The 22,536-nt window shown below is 42.1% G+C and overlaps 1 protein-coding gene and 1 long non-coding RNA gene across 2 annotated transcripts in view; one reads left to right on the top strand and one right to left on the bottom strand.

Moving 5' to 3' along the window:
* The window catches only part of LOC122555392 (calmodulin regulator protein PCP4-like), a 134,375-nt gene that overhangs the window by 73,801 nt on the left and 38,038 nt on the right, over nucleotides 1–22,536 (bottom strand). The window lies entirely within an intron of this gene.
* The window catches only part of LOC122555393, a 30,079-nt gene continuing 17,890 nt past the window's right edge, over nucleotides 10,348–22,536 (top strand). The window contains exons 1-2 of the long non-coding RNA XR_006313258.1: nucleotides 10,348–10,409; nucleotides 21,603–21,719. This is a non-coding gene — a long non-coding RNA (uncharacterized LOC122555393). The remainder of the gene's footprint in view (nucleotides 10,410–21,602; nucleotides 21,720–22,536) is intronic.

The raw sequence follows: 22,536 nt of genomic DNA, 5'->3' as shown, positions 1-22,536 counted from the left end.
CTGTTTTTCAGACTGGAGGCCTGTGACCAGTGGAGTGCCACAAGGATCGGTGCTGGGCCCTCTACTTTTTGTCATTTATGTAAATGATTTGGATGCGAGCATAAGAGGTATAGTTAGTAAGTTTGCAGATGACACCAAAATTGGAGGTGTAGTGGACAGCGAAGAAGGTTACCTTGGATGACAACAGGATCTTGATCAAATGGGCAAATGGGCTGAGAAGCGGCAGATGAGTTTAATTCAGATAAATGCGAGGTGCTACATTTTGGGAAAGCAAATCTTAGCAAGACTTACATACTTAATGGTAAGGTCCTAGAGAATGTTGCTGAACAAAGAGACCTTGGAGTGAAGGTTCATAGCACCTTGAAAGTGGAGTTGCAGTAGATAGGATAGTGAAGAAGGCGTTTGGTATGCTTTCCTTTATTGGTCAGAGTATTGAGTACAGGAGTGGGGAGGTCATGTTGCGGCTGTACAGGACATTGGTTAGGCCACTGTTGGAATATTGCATGCAATTCTAGTCTCCTTCCTATCGGAAAGGTGTTGTGAAACTTGAAAGGGTTCAGAAAAGAGTTACAAGGATGTTGCCAGGGTTGGAGGATTTGAGTTATAGGGAGTGGCTGAACAGGCTGGGGCTGTTTTCCCTGGAGCGTCAGAGGCTGAGGGGTGACCTTATAGAGGTGTACAAATGATGAGGGGCATGGATAGGGTAAATAGGTAATACACGATTTGAAACATTAATTCTGTTTTGTCTTCACGGATGCTGTCGGACCTGCTGAAGCTTGCCAGGAATTTTTGTTTTAGTTTGTTTCAGATTTCCAGCACCCAGTTCTTTATTGTTATCTCAAAGGATATATGGGAGCAGAATGAGCGGGCATAGAGTTAAAGTGACATGCAAGAGAAGTGAGGAATATGACAAAACAAATTCATTATCCAGGAAACGTTCTGAGGACCTGGGTTCAAATCCTGCCATGGCAGATAGTGAAATTTGAATTCAATAAAAAATCTGGAATTCAGAGTCTAATGATGACCATGAATCCAGTGTTGATTGTCAGCAAAACCCATCTGGTTCACCAATGTCCTTTAGGGAAGGAAACTGCTATCCTTATTTGGTCTGGCCTATATGTGACTCCAGACCCACAGCAATGTGGTTGACTCTTAGCTGCCTTCTGAGCAATTAGGGATGGACAATAAACTAGCCAGTGATGCCCTCACCCTGTGAATGAATAAAAACATTCTGCAAATAGTTTGGTTATGGAATTCCGACAGCCATGTGGGCCATTGCAGGCAATATAACCCTGAGGATCTGGATGCACAACACTCTGTGCTCAATATCCTGTACAATTCAACAGCTCACTGGATGAGGAGACTCTACAAATATCCCCATCCTCAATGATGGATGAGCCCAGCACCATCAGTGCAAAAGATGAGGCTGAAAGCATTTACAGCAACCTTCAGCCAGAGTGCCAAGTTGATGATCCATCTCGGCCTCATCTAGTAGTCCCCAGCCAATCTTCAGTCAATTCGATTCAGTCTACGTGATATCAAGAAACACACTGAATATTGCAAAGCCTATATGTCCTGACAACATATCAGTAATAGTACTGAAGCCTTGAGCTCCAGACACTTCCGCTCCTCTAGCCAAGCTGTTCCAAAACAGTTACAACATTGGCATCTATCCAATAATATGAAACATTATCCAGGTGTGCCCTATGCACAAAAGCTGGTCAAATCCCACCCAGTCAATTACTGCCCCATCAGGCTACTCTCAATCATCAGTAAAGTGATGGAAGATGCCAGCAACAATGTTTTCAAGCAGCACCTGCTAAGCAATAATCTGCTCAGTGAGGTCCAGTTTGGGTTCCGCCAGGTCACTCAGCTCCTAACCTCATGACAGCCTTCGTTCAAACATGGACAAAAGAGCTGAATTCCAGAGGGGAGGTGAAGTGACAGCCCTTGACATCAAAGTCATATTCAATTGAGTGTGGTATAAAGGAACACCAGCAAAACTGGAATCAGTGGGTATCAAATGGCAACTCTCCACTGATTGGAGTTATACCTGTCACATAAGAAGATGGTCGTGGTCAGTCGTCTCAGCTCCAGGATGTCTCCACAGGAGTTCCTCAGGGTAGTGTCCTATGCCCAACCACTTCAGCTGCTTCATCAATGATCTTCCCTCTATCACAAGGTCAGAAGTGAGGAAGTTTGCCTATGACTGAGCAATGTTCAGCACTATTCGGGACTCCTCAGATAACGGAAGCAATCCATGTTCAAATGCAACAGCATCTGGACAATAGCCAGGCTTGTGCTGGCAAGTTACAAGTAACATTCCTTTCACACAAATACTTGGCAATGACCACCTCTAATAATTGAACTGCCACCCCCTGACATTCAGTGATGTTACCATAACTAAATCCCCACTATCAACATTCTTTGGATTATAATTGACCAGAAACTCAACTGGACTCGCCACATAAGCATTATGGCTACAAGAGCAGGTAAAATGCTAGGAATACAGTGGCAGGTAACTCACCTCCTGACTCACCTCCTGTCCACCATCTACCAGGCACAAGGCTGGAGTGAGATGGGATATTCCCCACTTGCCTGAATAGGTGCAATTCCAACAACACTCAAGATGCTTGACACCATCCAGGACAAAGCAGCTCATTCAATTGGCACCACATCCACAAGCATCCACTCCCTCCACCACCGGTGCTAAATAGCAGCAGTGTGTCCTATTCACAAAATGCACTGCAAAAATACACCAAAGATCCTCAAACAGCACCTTCAAAACTCATGACCACTTCCATCAGGAAGGACAAGGGCAATAGATATATGATGACTCCACTACCTGCAAGTTCCCCTCCCAGCCACTCACTGTTCTGACTTGCAGATATATTTCTGTTCCTTCAGTGTCACAGAATCAATATCCAGAATTCCCTACCTCAGGGCATTGTGGGTCAACCTACAGCAAATGTACTGCAGCCGGTTCAAGAAGGAGGCTCATCACCACCTTCTCAAGGGCAACTTGGGACAGGCAATAAATGCTGGCCAGCCAGCAACACCCATGTCCCACAATTAAATATAAACAAACCCCATGACTCACCTACTATAACAATCCCAATCAATCACACTCATACCAAAAACTTAAAGGTTCACCTCAGGCAGTGGCACAAGACCATAAATTGGTGATAAAGAAGCACCATTGATCAATCTGACACTTGCAACCTCCAGCTCAGACCCTGATATTGTACATACCTTAGAGAATAGATTAGAGGCATGTGTATACACATCATGATGGGAAGTTAACAGTGGCCCATACTACCGGTTAGGGGCCTCTTCATTCCTTGAAAGATCCCAATGGTGTTCCCATCTCCCCAAACTGGGCAATTAATGATTTTAATTGGCCATCCAGGAGCACACCCTCTCTTTCAGATTTACTCCACCTACTGGTTAAGGGCAGGAATGAGTTGGTCTACCAATTCGATGTCCCGCTTTCCTCTCCATCCTGCCTCTGAGCCCCACCTGAATCTGTAGGACTGGGAAGATCCCCCCCCCCCCAATAGCAAGTGGATAGTCAAGACCAACTAAGGGTACACGTTGGATTGAAGGGAAGCGATATGAGGGTGACACGATGATGGTGGTGGTGGTATTACAGTAAGGTCATAATCGGAACAGTGAGAGTCAGAAAAGGCAAGTCATGTTATTGTTAGAGCATATTGACATCACAATTTGCCCACTCTACAAACTTGGTCATATGCTCATAAGGCACTAACTAGAGGCTTCAAGAACATGGTGTGGAATGTGGACCTTGCCAGAAGTGAGCAAGAGTTGACATGTTCATCATTTCCCACCTAAACTAATACTCTTAGTAATGGAACTGCTGCTTTGGAGCAGTGTTTTGAATTCTAGAATCCCATGTCTCATTTATTTTATGTGAAGCGATAATGTTTTTGAGTAACAGTATAAAGTCAATTCAGCTGCCCCTTATAAATCCTGAATTTCATTTCCATAGAATCCAACACTTGTATCTCTTTTACCCAAAATAAAATGACTTCTAGTCCTGATGTATTACATTCTGTGCAGCAATAGGGAACAGAAAAATGCATTGCATGCAGATATGCAAATTTTAACTCAATTCGTACAGTCCTCTGATTACTGTTTGTCTTGTAAATTTTGAGTACGTAATCTAAAGTGTAACAGGCCTGAAGTGATTGAATTGTCTACTGTTAGGCTCTTGCAATGATTGAAATGGAAGTGAACTTAAAGCAGCCTTCAAACATGGTACACAATTTGTCTCCAGTCAATCAACTGAATATGTGTACTCTACTCAGTTCCAGGTACTATAATAAATGAGAAGGCTTATAATATATCTATCCTATACTGAGGTAATGGAGACAATCTCATTTAACTTTTTCAAACTTAGGAAGTATTAAACAACTCTAACTTGCATCTATATTTGTCTTTAACAGGTTGAAATGTGCTTCACAGGAACAACTACCAAGTATTTAAGCATATCAGGAGATACTAGGACAGACTGTTGTTTAAAGTATGGTACTGCTATGGTAATGAAAGGGATGTCCATCCATCCTACTGATGTCACACACAGTTTCTAAGTGGAAAGCAGTTGTTCTACTCCAATTTTCAAAGGAGCAGTGTATCTGTACTATCTCCTTAAGGTTCTAGTCATAATGCTTGAGCAAACATATTTGTACTTAGTATTATCATGTAATGAACTCTTGCCATCTCTTCTGTAAATACTCTATGATGGTGTATCCCCTACCATTAATCATTGGAAAAAGCAAAGTCAAAGAAGGATTGTTAGCAGTGAACTTTCTCAAGCCACTGTTTCCTAGTGCCAGATGCTAGTAGATACAGCAAATATCACAAGACATTGAGCCTGATCTTCTGGGAAAATACCACCTCAGTGACCAAAGTCTTGGTCAAAGAGGTATGTTTAAGGGGTTTCTTAAAGGAAAAGCGAGTTGGAGTTTGCAAGTATTGGGTGCAGGAGTTTGGGGGGGTGGGGGGGGGGGGAGAGGATGTGTGGGGAATTCCAGAGCTTAAACACGAGGTCAGATTTTCACTTTTTGATGGACATCCATAAGCTTGCTCCTTTTAATAACTTCATAGAGTTATAGAGTCATAGAAATGTACAGCACGGAAACAGACCCTTCGGTCCAACTCATCCATGCTGACCAAATATCCCAACCCAATCTAACCCCATTTGCCAGCACTTGGCCCATATCCCTCCAAACCCTCCCTATTCATGTACACATCCAGATGCCTTTTGAATGTTGTAGTTGTACGAGCCTCCACCGCTTCCTCTGGCAGCTCATCCCACAAACGTACCACCCTCTGCGTGAAAACGTTCCCTCTGAGGTCCCTTTTATATCTTTCCCCTCTCACCCTAAACCTATTTCCTCTAGTTCTGGACTCTCCCATCCCAGGAAAAAGACCTTGTCTATTAACTCTATCCATGCCCCTCATGATTTTATAAACCTCTATGAGGTCACCCCTCAGCCTTTGACACTCCAGGGAAAATAGCCCCAACCTATTCAGCCTCTCCGTATAGCTCAAATTCTCCAACCCTGGCAACATCCTTGTAAATCTTTTCTGAACTCTTTCAAGTTTCACAACATTCTTCCGATAGGTAGGAGACCAAATTGCACGCAATATTCTAACAGGAAGAAGAATTCCATGCAATTCATGTTTAAGGAAATGTCATTTCCTCAAGATACTGACTGTGTGAACATTTCAGCTTTTTCTGTCTTTATTTCGGATTTCCTCAACCTTCAGTATTTGGTCTTTACAAACTACCACCTGATGAAGGAGCGTCGCTCCGAAAGCTAGTGTACTTACAATTAAACCTGTTGGACTATAACATAGAACATGGAACATAGAAGAATATAGCGCAGTACAGGCCCTTCGGCCCTCGATGTTGCGCCGATCCTAGCCCACCTAACCTACATTAGCCCACTATCCTCCATATGCCTATCCAATGCCCGCTTAAATGCCCATAATGAGGGAGAGTCCACCACTGCTACTGGCAGGGCATTCCATGAACTCACGACTCGCTGAGTAAAGAACCTACCCCTAACATCTGTCCTATACCTACCCCCCTTAATTTCAAGCTATGCCCCCTTGTAATAGCTGAAACCTTGTAATAACCTGGTGCTGTGTGATTTTTAACTAAAATAAATACATCTTAGCGGTTCTCCAACAGCCTGCAGACATACCAGCACACCCCACAGCAATGAGATGCTTTGATGTGCAGTCCCATTATATCAAACAAACTTGCAAACTATCATCTCACTACACTTTCATTATACTGCTTTGTTTTGTGATTTCTGAGATTTGGCGTGTGAGTTCTCACTGAAGAAAATAGAATTATTTGAAGCTTGAGTTCAAACTAGACAATTTTTTACTGTCAATAGAAACCTGCTCATACTTCACAATTCTCATGATAAACAAGACAAGCTGCATGCCAGTGAAGATAGCAGGAAGATTCACTGCTGCACAGTCAGTGTCTTTTTCTTCTGAGATTCAGAAATCGAGGCATGTTGATGGGTAGATTAGAAGGAGTGTTTCACTGCATCTAACCCATACAATGGCCTAAGTTGAATATAACCTACAAGGTTATAATTATCTATATAAGGAGAAAAGTCAAGACTTGGTAACAGCCTTCATGCATCAGCACAGTGCCAGGAATTTATTCAGAACACATCCCTCCTCCTTTTACAATGCTGTCTCTGAGAATCAGACAATATAGTAGAGAGAGTGGGAAGTGGCTTATAGAGATGATTTATATGAATAACTGCCTTTGCGAGAGCTATAAAGTGTGTATATATTAGAAAGCTTTATGACGAATCTATGCATCTTTGCTCTATATTATTTGTCTGTTTTCAATTTGTGTTAATTGTTCATCCCAAATATTAATACAGGCAGGTTTTTGGAAAATTCAGTGCAAATGCTTTTTTCAAAAATATTTCTTAATTAAAGGTAAACTTATTGAACCCCAAGTTCTAACAGTAATCAATATTAATACCATCCTTATATCTAGTTCTGATCAGTGAAATAGAAAGATGGAGGGTTAGTTTCTACCTTACCATACTCTGTAAGAAGGACAAATGCTCAGAAACACTCAGCTGCATTAAGTCAGGACGTATCTAATGTAAACACGCTAGCTCTAAGTGGACAATGTTATTTCTACTCTTCTATTTTTGGTTTTGGCACAAGCCTGTGGGTGGAGGTGGAAAAAAACATGTTTTCCATTTTGCAGTTTGTCATGTTATATGGTGTTATATATCTCACTTGTACATCAAAGCAGAGTGAAATAACACAAAGTCTTTGATTTCCCCGATTCAGATTCATCGTGTATATGCAAGAACGAACAAACCTGTTAAGTTTATGCTTCTCGTCTCCTCCTCTGTGGTATCACAGGCTGCACCCTCATCCTGAGATTTTCAATTCAGAGCTGACTACAGAAATGTGAGCATGGAGGGTGACTCTCCAGCACTGAGTATTGAGGGAGTGCTGCACTATCAGAGGTGCCATCCTTCGATTGAATATTTAAACAGAAACCTCTTCTGTTCTCTGAGGTGACGTTAAATGATCCCACAGACATTTTCCGAATGGGAGCTCATGAGTATTCCCTGGGGACCTGATAAATATCTTGCCGTCAACCAACATCAGCATTCCAGATTAACTAGTTTACATATCATAGCAGGAGTCTGTTGAGTAAAATTTAGCTGCTGGGTGTTGCTGGAAAGGCACAGCAGGTCAGGTAGCATCTAAGGCGCAGAAGAATCGACATTTCGGGCCGGAGCCCTTCATCAGAAATTCATGAAGGGCTCCGGCCCGGAACGTCGATTCTCCTGCTCCTCGGATGCTGCCTGACCTGCTGTGCTTTTCCAGCAACACACTCTCGACTCTGATCTCCAGCATCTGCAGACCTCACCTTCTCCTATAATTCAGCTGCTGCTCTGTCATGTTATGGCTGTGCTAAAGCAGTTTCTTTTTTGGTGGCAGTTACCTCAGCAGCTAATCAAAACACCATCAGGCCCTGTTTACATACAGGATTCCAATTTGCAGCATATTAATGGGGAGTTCACTCAAGTCCGTCAGACAACTCATTCACTGTCAAATCCCGTGCAGTAAAATGGTGAGTCAGCAGAAAGGCAACAATTAGGCCAAACAATTTTAGTAGCTCCCCAATTCTTTTCTTTGACTCGTAGAGTTTTCAGCATTCAAAATGGCTGTTCATACCAGTTATTAAGCATCAGTCTATTTGAATCCCATTCCCCAGTACTTGGTCCATTGCTTTGTATGCTATAGTGTTTCAAGTTCTCATAGAAATACTTGTTAAATGACTTGAGCTACCTTCATTAGCCTTTTAAGTAGTAAGTTCCAGATAGTTACAACCCTTTGGGTGGAAACACCATTCCTCAAGCCTCCTCGAACCTTCCTGCTTCTTACCTCAAAACTCCGACCCCTGGTGATTAACCCCTCTACTAAGAGGAAATGTTTCTCTCTACCTACCCTACCCATGCACCTCACAACCGTGTACACTTTTGTCAACTTGGTGAGTTAAAATCTCAACTGAGTGTCTGCAGATTGACTGCAAGATGCAACGAAATTCATTAGATGGCTGTCAGAAGCAGGTTCCCTGTTGGGACACATCAGGTTTCAGTTTAGATACACATCCGAAAAGCTGGCATCTCCAACTATGCAGTGCTCCGTCAATACTCAAGATAAGAGAGTCAGCCTGGGTCTCCATGCTTCGGTTTCTGCAGTGAACCCACAACCTCAGAGGACGTGCAGCTTGTTATGGCTTGGAGAAGAACATGAGGAGCATAAACCTAAGTTTTAATAGAATCCTTACAGTGTGGAAGCAGGCCAAACAGTCCATCGGGTCCACACACACCCTCCAAAGAGCATCCCACCTAGACCTACCCCATTATCCTATCCCTGTAACCCTGCTTTTCCCATGGTTAACCCCACCTAGCCTAACCCCTGGACACTATGGGATATTTAACACAGTCAATATATATAACCTGCACATCTTTAGACTGTGGGAGGAAGCTGGACCAACCGCAGGTAATCCAAGCAGGTACGTGAAGAGACAGTCACCCAAGAGTCCCAGGTGTTGCGAGACAGCAGTGCTAACCACTGAGTCATCCCACTGCCCCATTTTGTTCATTCTTTTATATAGATGAAGGTTCTGAATTGGGGAAATCAAAGGAGTTGTGATACTTCACTCTGCTTTGTTGTATAAAAGCCAGTTGTATTGATACCTTACTGTCTTGGCTAAAATCCAATATAAAACAGAGATCAGCCTTGAGGATGTTCACAGTGCTACATCAGACAACATATTTAACTAGACGGAATTCCCAATCAAATGTATTTATCAAGATCACTTAAAGAAACAAAAATAAACTTCGAATATATGCATTGAAATTCTATATCATCTTTATACTCTCACAAACAGCCAAACAGAAAATATTCAGGTCCTGAACGAGCCAATGCACATGGAGAATAATAACTAGCCAGATAGTAGTTGAACAATTCAGCCTTTTTCCATTTGGTATGCTTAAACTAGAAATCCTAGTTGGATAGTATTAATATATGCTCTATTAATGTTCTGCTCTAAACAGTATTAATGGTTTGCAAGCACATGATTGATTTTGCAAATACTACTGAAAAGCAGCACTCTTGAGAGAGCACATATCCTGCAATTTTCTGTTCATTAATAGAAGAAACATCATTAGCTATACACTTGAGATTTCAAAGTTAGTTCTCATAGAATCTCCATTTTCCACGGGGAAACAGAGGTCCATTGTTAATCCCCTAATGCATAGGAGGGAATTGAACAGGCATTAAAAATATGGGGATTTCCCTTCTAAGCATTGCCAGGTTATATATTTGACCAGCTGTCGAATAGTAAGAGGTACCACATTATTCTAATGACTTCATGCAATTAACCTCATCAGGTCATCGACTCTTTTTCGGGTTCTTTGGCTGCTTTTAGCTTCACCCGCACTCTCCCATTATTATTGAGGCCAGCGTGTGTATAATTGGCCACATGACAATGAACCAGACTGAAAAAGTAATAGTGTGTGAACATTGCATTCCCTTATTAGTGTGCAGATTGGTTAAGAACTTACAGCAAGAGGAGAAATTGTGATCGCCAGGGGCTTCTGGTCAATTTGCACTATTTCTCCGTTAGATTGCGTATATTGCATTACACCCTTAAATTTCTCGTGAGTTTCTTCACATTGCTATACTTGTGTCTGAATTTCCCATTAAACACACTGTTGAAATATAGATTTTGCAATAAAGAACGTTCACATCATTTCAACAACATGTTGATTGTTAACGACTGCAAGTAACGTCTGCTTAGAAAGTTAGTAATTGTAAGTGTGGAGTTTCATTCCTTAAAGTTGTGAATTGTTACAACAGATGTTAAAATTGTCAAATTTTAATTGTTCTATTTCTTTTCCTTATGTTTCCTTTTTGTTACTTTTATTTATATTCATAGAGTCACAGAACTGTTCAGTACGGAAGCAGACCCTTCGGTCCAACTTGTTCATGCTGAGCAGATATCTTATATTAATCTAGGCCCATTTGAGAGCCTTTGGCCGATATCCCACTAAACAGTTCCTATTCATATACCAACCTAGATGCCTTTTAAATGATGGAATTGTACCAGCTTCCACCACCTCCTTTGGTAGCTCATTCTATATACACACTACACTCTGCATGAAAACATTGTCCCTCAGGTCCTCTCACCGTAAACCTATGACCTCAACCTTTGGACTCCACGACCCTGGGGAAAACACCTTGGCTAGTCACCCTATCCATGCCCCTCATGATTTTATAAACCTCTACAAGGTCACACCTCAGCCTCTGACGCTCCAGGGAAAACAGCTCCAACCTTTTCAGTCTCACTCTATAGATCAAACTCTCCAACCCTGACAACATCCTTGTAAATCTTTTCTGAACCCTTTCAAGTTTCACAACATCGTTCCTATAGCAGGGAGACCAGAATTGAATGCAGAATTCCAAAAGTGACCTAACCAATATCCAGTATAGCCACAACGTGACCTTTCAACTCCTATACTGGATGTACCGACCAATAAAGGCAAGCGTATCAAACACTTAGTTCAAGTATCGTGTCTACCTGCAATTCTATTTAAAGGAACTATGAGCCTGCATCCCAACATCTGTTTGTTTGACAACACTCACCAGCATCTTACCATTACGTGTCTAGGTTCAGCCATAATTTGCCCTTCCAAAATGCAGTGCCTCACATTTACCTAATTTATACTTCTTCATGAATCCAATCTGTCTTCCCCACTCTATTTCTCTCTTTTTTTGAAGTATTGAATTCACCCCCTTTCATTTACCTTTATCCCCGATGTTCCTATCGTTTCTCAATCCTTACATTTTGTTTATTAAGGGTACACTCTGTTGGCTTAGAGGTCCTGTTGTCCACACTGCTTGCACTTGCAGCAGATTTGTGGTCATATTTTCCTTAAAGTCAAACCATGGACAAAAAGGTCTAATTAGTACGATGTCCATTGTAATGTCAACAGCAAATGATAGTGTCGCTGCCAAAGTGGTGGGAAATTCTTCCACAATGGGCATCCTCTCCATCTCTTGTTTCATGTTCTCTTCTCATGCAACATTCAGTTTTCAATAGAGCCTCTCTTCACAAGTACATGTTGTTTTTCTCATTTTTTTTCACATTTCGCCATCCTCCAGGGGCATCTATAGTTCATTTCCCTGCACCCACCAACCACAGAACATGCCTTTCTCTCAATCTGCCCTGCCAGCTGGATTCCTGTTAGGTTCTGTCTTCCTGTTCTATTTACCGTTTCCCTCGTCTTCCCTCCCTTCACCTAACAGCATTTCTTTCACACACATTCTCTTGCCTCAATGTTATCAACAGCAGCAGAGCTGAAAGAAATGAAGTCGAGATTCTGGTCAACAGAATTGGTTTTGCTGTTCATTCGAAGCTTATTTCCATGATTATAGCAGGCAGCTCATTGCAGCATGCCTCATCGGGAGGCCTCAGCTTTGTTCAAGGTTAGCACCACTTAAAGCTAGACTGCCTGACTTAAAAGCATTCCCTAAACACAAATCAAATATAACTGAACTGAACAGAGTAACAGGCTCGAGGAACTGAATGGTCTACTCTTGTCCCTATATTCCAATCTCATCTGCTACTGCTGAATAGCAATTGCGTTCAGTGTAACAGTAACTTCACTTTGAAAGTGAAATGGTCACCTTGAAGATAGAAGTTAGATTTAAACCCTGGAACCCCCTCCCTAATAGCACAATGGATGCACCCAGACCCCAACACTGTAGCATTAACGAAGGGGTTCACTACCACGTTCTCTAGGACAATAAGTGTTGGCCCAGATTCCATGATTGAATCAAAAAAGAGATTATTTCAAAATACCAGAAAATCTCATGTTACCCTGAATTATATTTTGTTTCCATATTAATTTATTTGTAAAATTCAATCTCCTATAATTGCCTTGCAATTGTGCATTTGCTTTTTGTGCTCAACGCATAATAATATGCTTGTACAAGATGATTAGGGGTTTAGATAGGGTCGACAGTGAGAATCTTTTTCCACGTATGGAGTCAGCTATTACAAGGGGGCATAGCTTTAAATTAAGGGGGGGTAGGTATAGGACAGATGTGAGGGGTAGGTTCTTTACTCAGCGAGTCGTGAGTTCATGGAATGCTCTGCCAGTAGCAGTGGTGGACTCTCCCTCATTATGGGCATTTAAGTGGGCATTGGATAGGCATATGGAGGATAGTGGGCTAGTGTAGGTTAGGTGGGCTTGGATCGGCGCAACATCGAGGGCCGAAGGGCCTGTACTGCGCTGTCTTCTTCTAATATTTTCTGATTCATTTTACTTGTTTAAGCTTTGCTTGTTGGTGCAAATTCACATTAATTACTACAATCAGTGTCTGTAAGTGTCAGCCGTGAATCAGTTTGCAGTGTCCTCGCCTCCGAGTCACATCGTTGGCCCAGGGATCGGCAGCTTTTGCCCGAAACATCGATTTTACTACTCCTCGGATGCTGCCTGAACTGCTGTGCTCTTCCAGCACCACTAATCCAGAATCTGGTTTCCAGCACCTGCAGTCACTGTTTTAACCGAGCACACTCCAGTGCTGTGCTGTTGGACACGATGACCTTTGGCATGAGCTGTTAAACCACAGTTCACTGTCGAGTGGAAGATAGCTGAGTGGGGTGCAAATCTCTTCTCCAGTATCAGAGGGGTGCAAAGGCATGACAGCAAGGTGAAAGGGCAGCATTTGTCTTCAGCGTGTCTTGTTTGAAGGTGATGGCTGTACTGCAAATGATATTACCAATTCTGCAGTGTCGGTTCCGAGAAGCATATTGAATTTGTGATGTTACATCAAAAAGCGAATTAGATTTAATGCAGCGCTTGGAGTTGTACCGGATTACATTTTAATAATAATTTGCTCTAACCTGTGTGTACTATACTGCAGTATTTGTCACATGATCACAAATGTCCTTCAGGTCTTTCCTCAATGTCATCAGTATTCTCAAAGCTGCTGGTAGTGTAGTTAGTTTCTTCACTTCCTCCAGTCTGTTTTTATTATATTCTTTTATAACCACATTCAACTCTCCAGACAGTTTTTTTTAACAGCAAGAAACTTCTCAGCTTGATATTTGTGGAATTATACCAGCTTCCACAGAATTCTTCCTGGATACTTTGTCACAGTGTTACTGGCGTCCGTGGATTTGTTTCTCCTGTTATTCATTTGGCAGACAGCTCATTTGAGCTGTTACATTTATTCAGCACATTAAAGGAGAAACACCTCTGTCTTTCAGAGGATCCCAAGACACTGAGAAAGAGCCTTCAGGAGTGGAGTCACTGTTGAAATGTGTGAAGACTAGCAGCCAATCTATATGGGGTCAGTTTGCACAGACATCAGTTGAAAAAACAACCAGATATTCGGTGGGGGATGAAACACAGAAAGTTCGCACAGAGGTGCAGCAGGTAATCAGGTGGTCTAACGTAATGTTGTTCCTTATTTCAGGTGAGTAAGGAAGTCTTATTGTAACTGTACAAGGTGCTGGAGAGACCACATCTGGAGTACTGAGAGTAGTTTTGGTCCCCTTATTTGAGGAAAGATCTTATTTCATTGGAGCAAAGGCATTCACTTGTGATGATCTTTGATATAGAATCATAGAATCCCTATTGTGTGGAAGCAGGCCACTTGGCCCACCAACCCTCCGAAGAGTAACCTACCCAGATTTACCCCCATCTACCCTATACCTCTAACCTTGCCTTTTCAAAGGCTAATACGCCTAGCCTGCACATCCCTGGACACTGCAGGCAATTTAGCATGGCCAACCCACCCAATCTGCACTTGGAGGAAACCCATGCAGACACGGGGAGAATGTGCAAACTCCATACGGACATGACCCAAGGGTAGAATCGAACCCAGGTCCCTGCTGCTGTGAGGCATTAGTGCTAACCACTCAGCCACCCTGTTGCCCCGAAAGGGGTATGGAGGAAATGTTTTATGGGCAAAGGCTGAACAGGTTGGGGCTCTATGCACTGAAGTTTCGAAGAAAGAGAGGTAATCACATAGATGTTTCCCCTCATGGTCCACCAAAGGACAAGAGAGCATAGTCTCAGAATAAAGGGGTGCCAATTAAAGACGGCAATGAGAAGGAATTTCTTTGTTCAGAGGGTTGTAAGTCTTTGGAACTCTTTTCCACGTAGAGCTGTGGGGGCAGAGTTCTTGAGTATATTTAAGGCTAAGATAGTTTCTTGATCAGTAGGAGAATAAGGTTATGGGTTAAATACAAGAAAACGAACATGAGGAATGTTGGATTAGCCATGATCCTATTAAATGGCAGAACAAGCTCGAGGGGCTGAACAGCCTACTGTTGTTCCTATTTCTTATAGTCTTATGATTATCAAATCACTATTACCCAGGACAGCTTCCTGCTTTCTTCAAAGTAATGTTTTGTGCCTTTCTTACATCCCCTGAGAGTGACATGGCTCCAGTTCAATGATTTCTTAAGAAGACAGCTCCTCCAGCAGGGCAGCATCCCCTCAGTACTCCACCAGATTGTCATCCCAGAGTTTTGAGCTCAGGCCTGATCTTTGAACCCACAACCCTTGAATTGAGAAGCAAGGGTGCTACAATCAAGCCGTAGCTGACACCGAATGGGTGAACCCTACTCATTCTAAAAGCTATTCTGACTTATTTTCCTGTGAAAACTAATAGAGAGGAACACATTACTTTCCCCAATTTTCCAAAAATCTCATGAGCAACTTATTTCCAGCTGGAAGTCACACAACACCAGGTTATAATCCAACAGGCTTGCTTGCGATAACAAGCTTTTGGAACACTGCTCTTTGTCAAGTTAGGTCAACACCTCCGAAAGCTTGTGATTTCAAATAAACATGTTGGACTATAACCTGGTGTCATGTGACTTCTAACTTTGTCCACCCCAGTCCAATAGGCACCTCCACGTTATTTCAGGTTGAGGTGCGTCATAACCAAAAGCCCCTTCAATATAACAAAGACCAGCAGATGCTGGAGATCTGTAATAAACAAAAACAAAAATTGCCACGTTCTGTTCCAAAGAAGCGTCAAATTCAACTGGAAACATTAACTCTGCTTCTGTCTCTACAGGCACTGCCAGACCTGCTGAGTTTCTCCAGCATTCTCTGTGAGTGATTCAGATTTTCAGCATCTGCGTATTTTGTCTTTATTCCAGAAGTTGCAATGTTGCCTGACTTGGAAAGTGGAAAGCTTAAACTAAATTAATTGGGAGGGGGGGGGCAGGAAATGCCCAATCTTTTGTCCTCATAGATCATCAGAAGTTGCATAGAAATCTATGCTCATGTACACATATTCTGGTTGTTTTATAGCAACATGACTGAAGGGTCAAGAACCAGATGACATGGCATTAACGTGATTGTCAAAAGAATTACAGCAATGTGAGAAAAAGATGGTTATGCAGCAGATGACTCGGATGTGGACTGCATTGCCTGAGAGTGCAGCAGGAACAAATTCAACCTGTGGATTCCCTAAAGGAATTAGATAATTATTTCTAAAGAAGAAGAAAATTGCAGAGCTGTGGTTAAAAAGAAGGAGATGTGGCATGAGCTAGCACCGGCACAATGGGCCAAATGGCATCTTTCTGTGCTGTAACCATTCTATGATCACCAACATTTACAGTGGTTCTATATCCAGTTCTGACTGGACAGACTGAGTCATAGAGATGTACACGATGGAAACAGACTCATTGGAGTTTGGTCCAACTCATCCATGCCGACCAGATATCCTAAATTAATCTAGTCCCATTTGTCAGCATTTGCCCCCATATCCCTCAAAACCCTTCCTATTCATATACCCATCTAGATCCATTTTAAATATTGTAATTGTACCAGCCTCTACCACCTCGTCTGGCAGCTCATGCCATACACACACCACCCTCTGTGTGAGAAAGTTGCCCCTTAGGTCCCCTTCAGCTCTTTCCTCTCTCACCTGAAACCTGTGTCCTCTTCTTTTGGACTCCCCTACCCTCGGGAAAAGACCTTGGCTATTCACCCTATCCATGCCCCCTCATGATTTTGTAAACCTTCAGCCTCCGACACTCCAGGAAAAACACCCCCAGCCTGTTCAGCCTCTCCCTGTAGCTCAAATGCTCCAACCCTGGCAACATCCTTGTAAATCTGTTCTGAACCCTTTCAAGTTTAACAACATCAGACCAGAATTGAACACAGTATTCCAAAAGTGGCCTCACCAGTGTCCTGTACAGGAATAACCAGTCTGATGAATTAGCAGCACTCTGAAAGTTAGTGCTTCCAAATAAACCTATTGGACTATAACCTGGTGTTGTGTGATTTTAACTTTGTCCACCCCAGTCCAACACCAGCTTCTCCACATCAGAAATAACATGACCTCCCTGAGGTTTACCCTCCCCTCACTCTGCTGCAAAATAACTAAGGTATTTTTCAATGTAGAACTAAGAGCATGTGAGTGTACAGCACAAATACATCTGTTTGCCTATCCTAACATAAATGAGGGGAAATGGCAATCTTACTGTGGTTTGCAGTATCTTCTGATGTCAGAAGATTAAATTGCAGTGAATAACACTACCCTTTGTATACTGGCTATATTGGAATCACTTTATCTTTCTAAGCCTTTGTACAATTTCACAGCAGTCAACCTACAGAGAAAATCTATCCCCATTACTGGGACAAAAGGGAGGAAACTAAAATTCCCAAACTGGAATGACTTTGAAGTGTTTGATACTGATGCTAATGGAAAATGATAGTGATAATAGCCAAACAAACACTTCATGGTTTTTGTATGATGTTCCTCACATGCTATTTTATTAGATGCAAATGGGTTACACATGCATTTGATAATATTTCCAAACCATTATTAGGTTATCAAGGGTAAAAATATTCCATTTTAGCTCTGGGATTCTGACCCAAATGAGTAAAATAAAATTAGTCTAAATTAAAATAACATGTCAGGGAATAGAACCTAAACTGTAACCCAGTCTGAGATTCCAGATGTTGAATTCACAGCATAAGTTATCAGAACCTCTTGATTAAGTCACAAACTAAGCACAAAATCTGGGCTGACAGTCTGAGGCAGTCATAAAGGAATATTGAACTGCTGCTGTCACATCTTTTGCATGTGGTGTTAAACTGAGACCCGACCTGCTCTCTCATGTGAATATAAAACACTCCATCATACTATTCTAAAGAAATGCAAGGAGTCCTTATGCCTCAACCAACATTATTAAAATAAATTCAGAGGACATTTTTGAAACGGAAAATGGGACTAGATTAATTTAGGATTTCTGGTCAGCATGGACGAATTGGACTACATAGCTTTATGACTCTCAATGTAAGAGCTTGCTCTACACAAATTGACTCCCGCACTTGCTATACTACAATTCACTGTTTGTGAAGTCTGTATGGCCAAGCTGCGGTTATGTAAGGGACTAAACAAGTTTCTTTTTTATTATTTTATATTAATTTATTGTTTTCATTGGAAAGCACCTCTTCCAGACTCACTCTTTCTCTTGTGCTGCTCAAATACCTTGAGAGGATGTCACAGATGCCAGTCGCTCACACAATAAACAAAGAAACATAAAAGAAATGATAGGATTGAAGGAGACCACTCATCTCATCACATCTGTAACAGCTCAAAATGTATCCATTATCATCTTGCTTTCCAGTTCCTCATCTTTGGCTATTACGGCACTTCAAGTGTTATTCAAATTTGTTTTACGCACAATGAGAGGTTCTGGCTCTACCACCTTTTGAAGCAGAGAGTTCCAGAACCATCCTTTGGATAATGACACTTCTCCTCAACTACCCCCCAACCCCCATCCTTCTACCATTTTCTTTAAATCCATGCTTCCTGTTTATTGACCTCGTTGCTAAGTGAAATAGGTCAGTCCATTCCATGCATTTGTATCTATTCCATTTAAGGCCCTCAGTTTCATCAACCTCAATTAAATTTCCCTCCAACCTTATGTGTTCCAAGAAAAACAGTCTGCCCATCTTTCTTCACCAATTAATTTACCAACTCCAGGGAACATCTTCATGAATTTGCCTGACCAAATATCATTCTAATTATTGTTATCGTGCAATTAATCTTCTTGTTATCCAAGAAAAGTGCTTCTGTAAATTCTGTAATGATGTATTATCCATTATTGATCACTAGACAGGACAAAGCAAAGAGAAAGGAAGATTGACAGCAGTCAAAGAGCTCCCACCCAGTACCACACATTGGTTGAAGTGGCGAGTATCAGAATGTGTCAGGAGTGGTCATCTGGGAAAATGTCACATGGTAGCAGTGGTGCCGATATGATCTCCACCACGAGAAGAAGAAGCAAAGAAAAAAACAAAACTCACACAACACCAGGTTATAGGTCAACAGGTTTATTTGGAAGCACTAGCTTTTGGAGCGCTGCTCCTTCATCAGGTGGTTGTGGAGAATAAGATCATAAGACGCAGAATTTATAGCAAAAGTTAACAGTGTGATGTAACTGAAGTGATATATTGGAAAAAGACCTGGATTGTTTGTTAACTTTCTCATCTTTTAGAATGAACATGTTGGTTTCAATTCTTTCATATATAAATCCCAGAATTTTTTTTTAAAGTTGCATTCTTAAGTGAACTTTAACAATTGGTGTCATGTTGGCCCAGATAATGCACTGAAGGTGTGAGGTGCCCTAGTGAGGCTGTCTGTGCCACAATGTTCAGACTGATTCTAAATTTAAAAATGCATTTACAGAATCTTACATGGATTCATGCAGTTTTTCAGCAAAAGAAAATGTAGTTCTGCAAGGACAAATTCACCCCGCAAACTTATTAGATTACATTACAGTGTGGAAACAGGCCCTTCGGCCCAACAAGTCCACACCGACCTGCCGAAGCGCAACCCACCCATACCCCTACATTTGCCCCTTATCTAACACTATGGGCAATTTAGCATGGCCAATTCACCTGACCTGCACATCTTTGGATTGTGGGAGGAAACCGGAGCACCCGGAGGAAACCCACGCAGACACGGGGAGAACGTGCAAACTCCACACAGTCAGTCGCCTGTATGCATGCGATTGTGAGAGTGTATGTGTGAGTGTATGAGAGACAGCTTGTGTATGAGAGAAGGTCTGTGTGAGTATATGGGTCTGTAGGAGTGTACATTCACGCCGAACCTCTCTTATACACAAGCTCTCTCTCATGCGCTCACACATACACTTCACAATCACATGCACACACGCATCCTCTCACAGACTTACACTCACACTCACACACATACACACACTCTCTCACAGAAACTCATAACCCCTCTCACACACAAACACCCAGAGACACACACACAAATATGAAAGAACTGAAACCAACATGCTCATTCTAAAAGATGAGAGACTTAACAAACAATCCAGGTTTTTTCAATATATAATTTAAGTTATATCACAGTGTAAATTTTTGCTATAAATTCTGTGTCTTATGATCTTATACTCCACAACCACCTGATGAAGGAGCAGCGCTCCAAAAGCTAGTGCTTCCAAATAAGCCTGTTGGACTATAACATGGTGTTGTGTGATTTTTAACTTTGTACACCCCAGTCCAACACTGGCATCTCCACATCAAAGAAAATGAGTTCAACTAAATGAGTTTATCACTTTAAGAGTATTACCACTTTAAGACGACAATGACAGTCAGCAGCTGAAGCATGATTCCCAACAGAAAGTGAGAAGGAATACAGACGGTGGGTGAATAGCTTAGCACTCCAAAGGCAAAACTTCATTTAGAAACTGGTAAGAAGTGCTATAAGACCGTAAGATATAGAGCAGAATTAGACCATTCAGCCCATCAAGTCTGATCCGCTGTTTGTTCATGGCTGACATGTTTCTCATTCTCCTGTCTTCTCCCTGCAACCCATGACCCCTTTACCAATCAAGAATCTATCTTTGTCTTAAATTCATTTAATGACTTGGCCTCTACAGCCCTCTGTGGTAATGATTCCACAGATTAACCACCCGCTGGGGAAGAAATTCCTCCTCATCTCTGCTGTAATAGGACATCCTTTCATTTGAGGCTGTACCCTCAGGTCCTAATCTCTCCTAATCATGGAAACACCTTCTCCACATCCACTCTATCCAGACCTCTCAGTATTCTCAAAGTTTCAATCCGATCTCCCCTCATCCTTCTGAACCCGATCAAATATAGAGCCGAAGTCCCCAACTGCTCCTCATATGACAAAGCCCTTCAACCCCAGGATCATTCTTGTAAACCTCCACTTAGACCCTCCAACCACATCACGTCTTTCCTTCCAGGCACAAAACTGCTCAAAATATTCCAACCGTGTTCTGACCAGAGTGTTATACAGCCTCAGCAGTACATCTCTACTCTTATATTCCATCCCTCTTGCAATGTGTTTCAGATTTCTTAATCATTTCCCAATTTGGAAAGTTCTATGCCTCTATTCTACCTACCAAAGTGCATAACCTCACAGTTTCCCGCATTGTATTCCATCTGCCACTTCTTTGCCCACTCTCCTAGCGTGTCCAGGTACTTCTGCTGACTCCCTGCTTCTTCAAGATTACCTGTCCATCCATCTACCTTTGTATCATCTGCAAACCTAGCAACCATGCCCTTGGTTCTTTCATCCAGATTATTAATGCATAACATGAATAGTTGTGGTCCCAACATGGACCCCTTTAAACTCCACTAGTCACCAGCTGCCATCCTGACAAAGACCCATTTATTTCCACTTTCCGTCTTCTGCTAGTCAGCCAATCTCCTATCCATGCCAGTACCTTGCCTATAGCACCATGGACTCTTATTTAGCAGGCTTCTGTGTGGCACCTTGTCAAAGGCTTCTGGAAATCCAGAATCACGTCCACTGGCTATCCTTTGTCTAAATTCCTTGTTACCTCCTGTAAGAATTCTAACAGGTTATGTATGAACTTTCTGTAATAGTTCACCAGCCAAAGGAACAACCTAAGCCCCGGTATCGAGGTCGGCACCTTTGATCAACTTCACTTTATCTTCCAACAGATATAGTCCAGTCTTGTCGACTCCGTAGATCACTTGGGGATGACTGGAACACACATTTATCCCTTCATAAGTGTAAACCCGCCTAGGAGAAACATCTAAGGACTATGTCCAAATTCCGTAAGTGTTCCTTATTGGTCTTCCTTGTTAATAACACATAATCTAGATAAATAGCAACCTGGAGTAGACCTTGTAAAATGTTCTCATCATCCACTGAAAAATTGCACAGGCTGACGATATCCCAAATGGCCGTATCATATATTGGTACAAATGCTGACAAGTATTAATTGTAGGAGAAAGTGAGGACTGCAGATGCTGGAGATCAGAGCTGAAAATGTGTTGCTGGAAAAGCGCAGCAGGTCAGGCAGCATCCAAGGAGCAGGAGAATCGACATTTCGGGCATGAGCCCTTCTTCAGGAAGAAGGGCTGAAGAAGGGCTCATGCCCGAAACGTCGATTCTCCTGCTTCTTGGATGCTGCCTGACCTGTTGCGTTTTTCCAGCAACACATTTTCAGGTATTAATTGTAGCATACACCTGGGAATCCGCATCTAACCACAATTGCAAGTGGGCTCAGCTCATGTCCAGCTTTGCATGCAAATCCTCAATGCAAAGGATTGAGTATTTATCCATCTGTGAAAAGTGATTTCTTTAAAACCCCCACAAAGGCAAACCAATCAATTCGGCTACACAATCAGTACAACGGGTGCTGGGTTTCCTGAATCCAAGATGGAGGACGGGAAAAATTTCTGGCTGTAAGAGCTGGTCCTTTTTTTGAGGTATTTTAGGTGTTGGAGGTGATATCCTCGAATCCCAGGAGCAGCAATTACTGTTTTATATGCTGTTGCATTGTTTTGGAACTTTGGAGAAACAAAAGTCAAAACAACAGCAGTTTTAAAAGGGAGAAGAGCAGACAAAGGAAGCACATGGTGAGGACAG

This window comes from Chiloscyllium plagiosum, chromosome 12 (assembly GCF_004010195.1).
Source record: "Chiloscyllium plagiosum isolate BGI_BamShark_2017 chromosome 12, ASM401019v2, whole genome shotgun sequence".
Taxonomy (NCBI): Eukaryota; Metazoa; Chordata; class Chondrichthyes; order Orectolobiformes; family Hemiscylliidae; genus Chiloscyllium; species Chiloscyllium plagiosum.
This window is presented reverse-complemented; position numbering and strand designations above follow the sequence as displayed.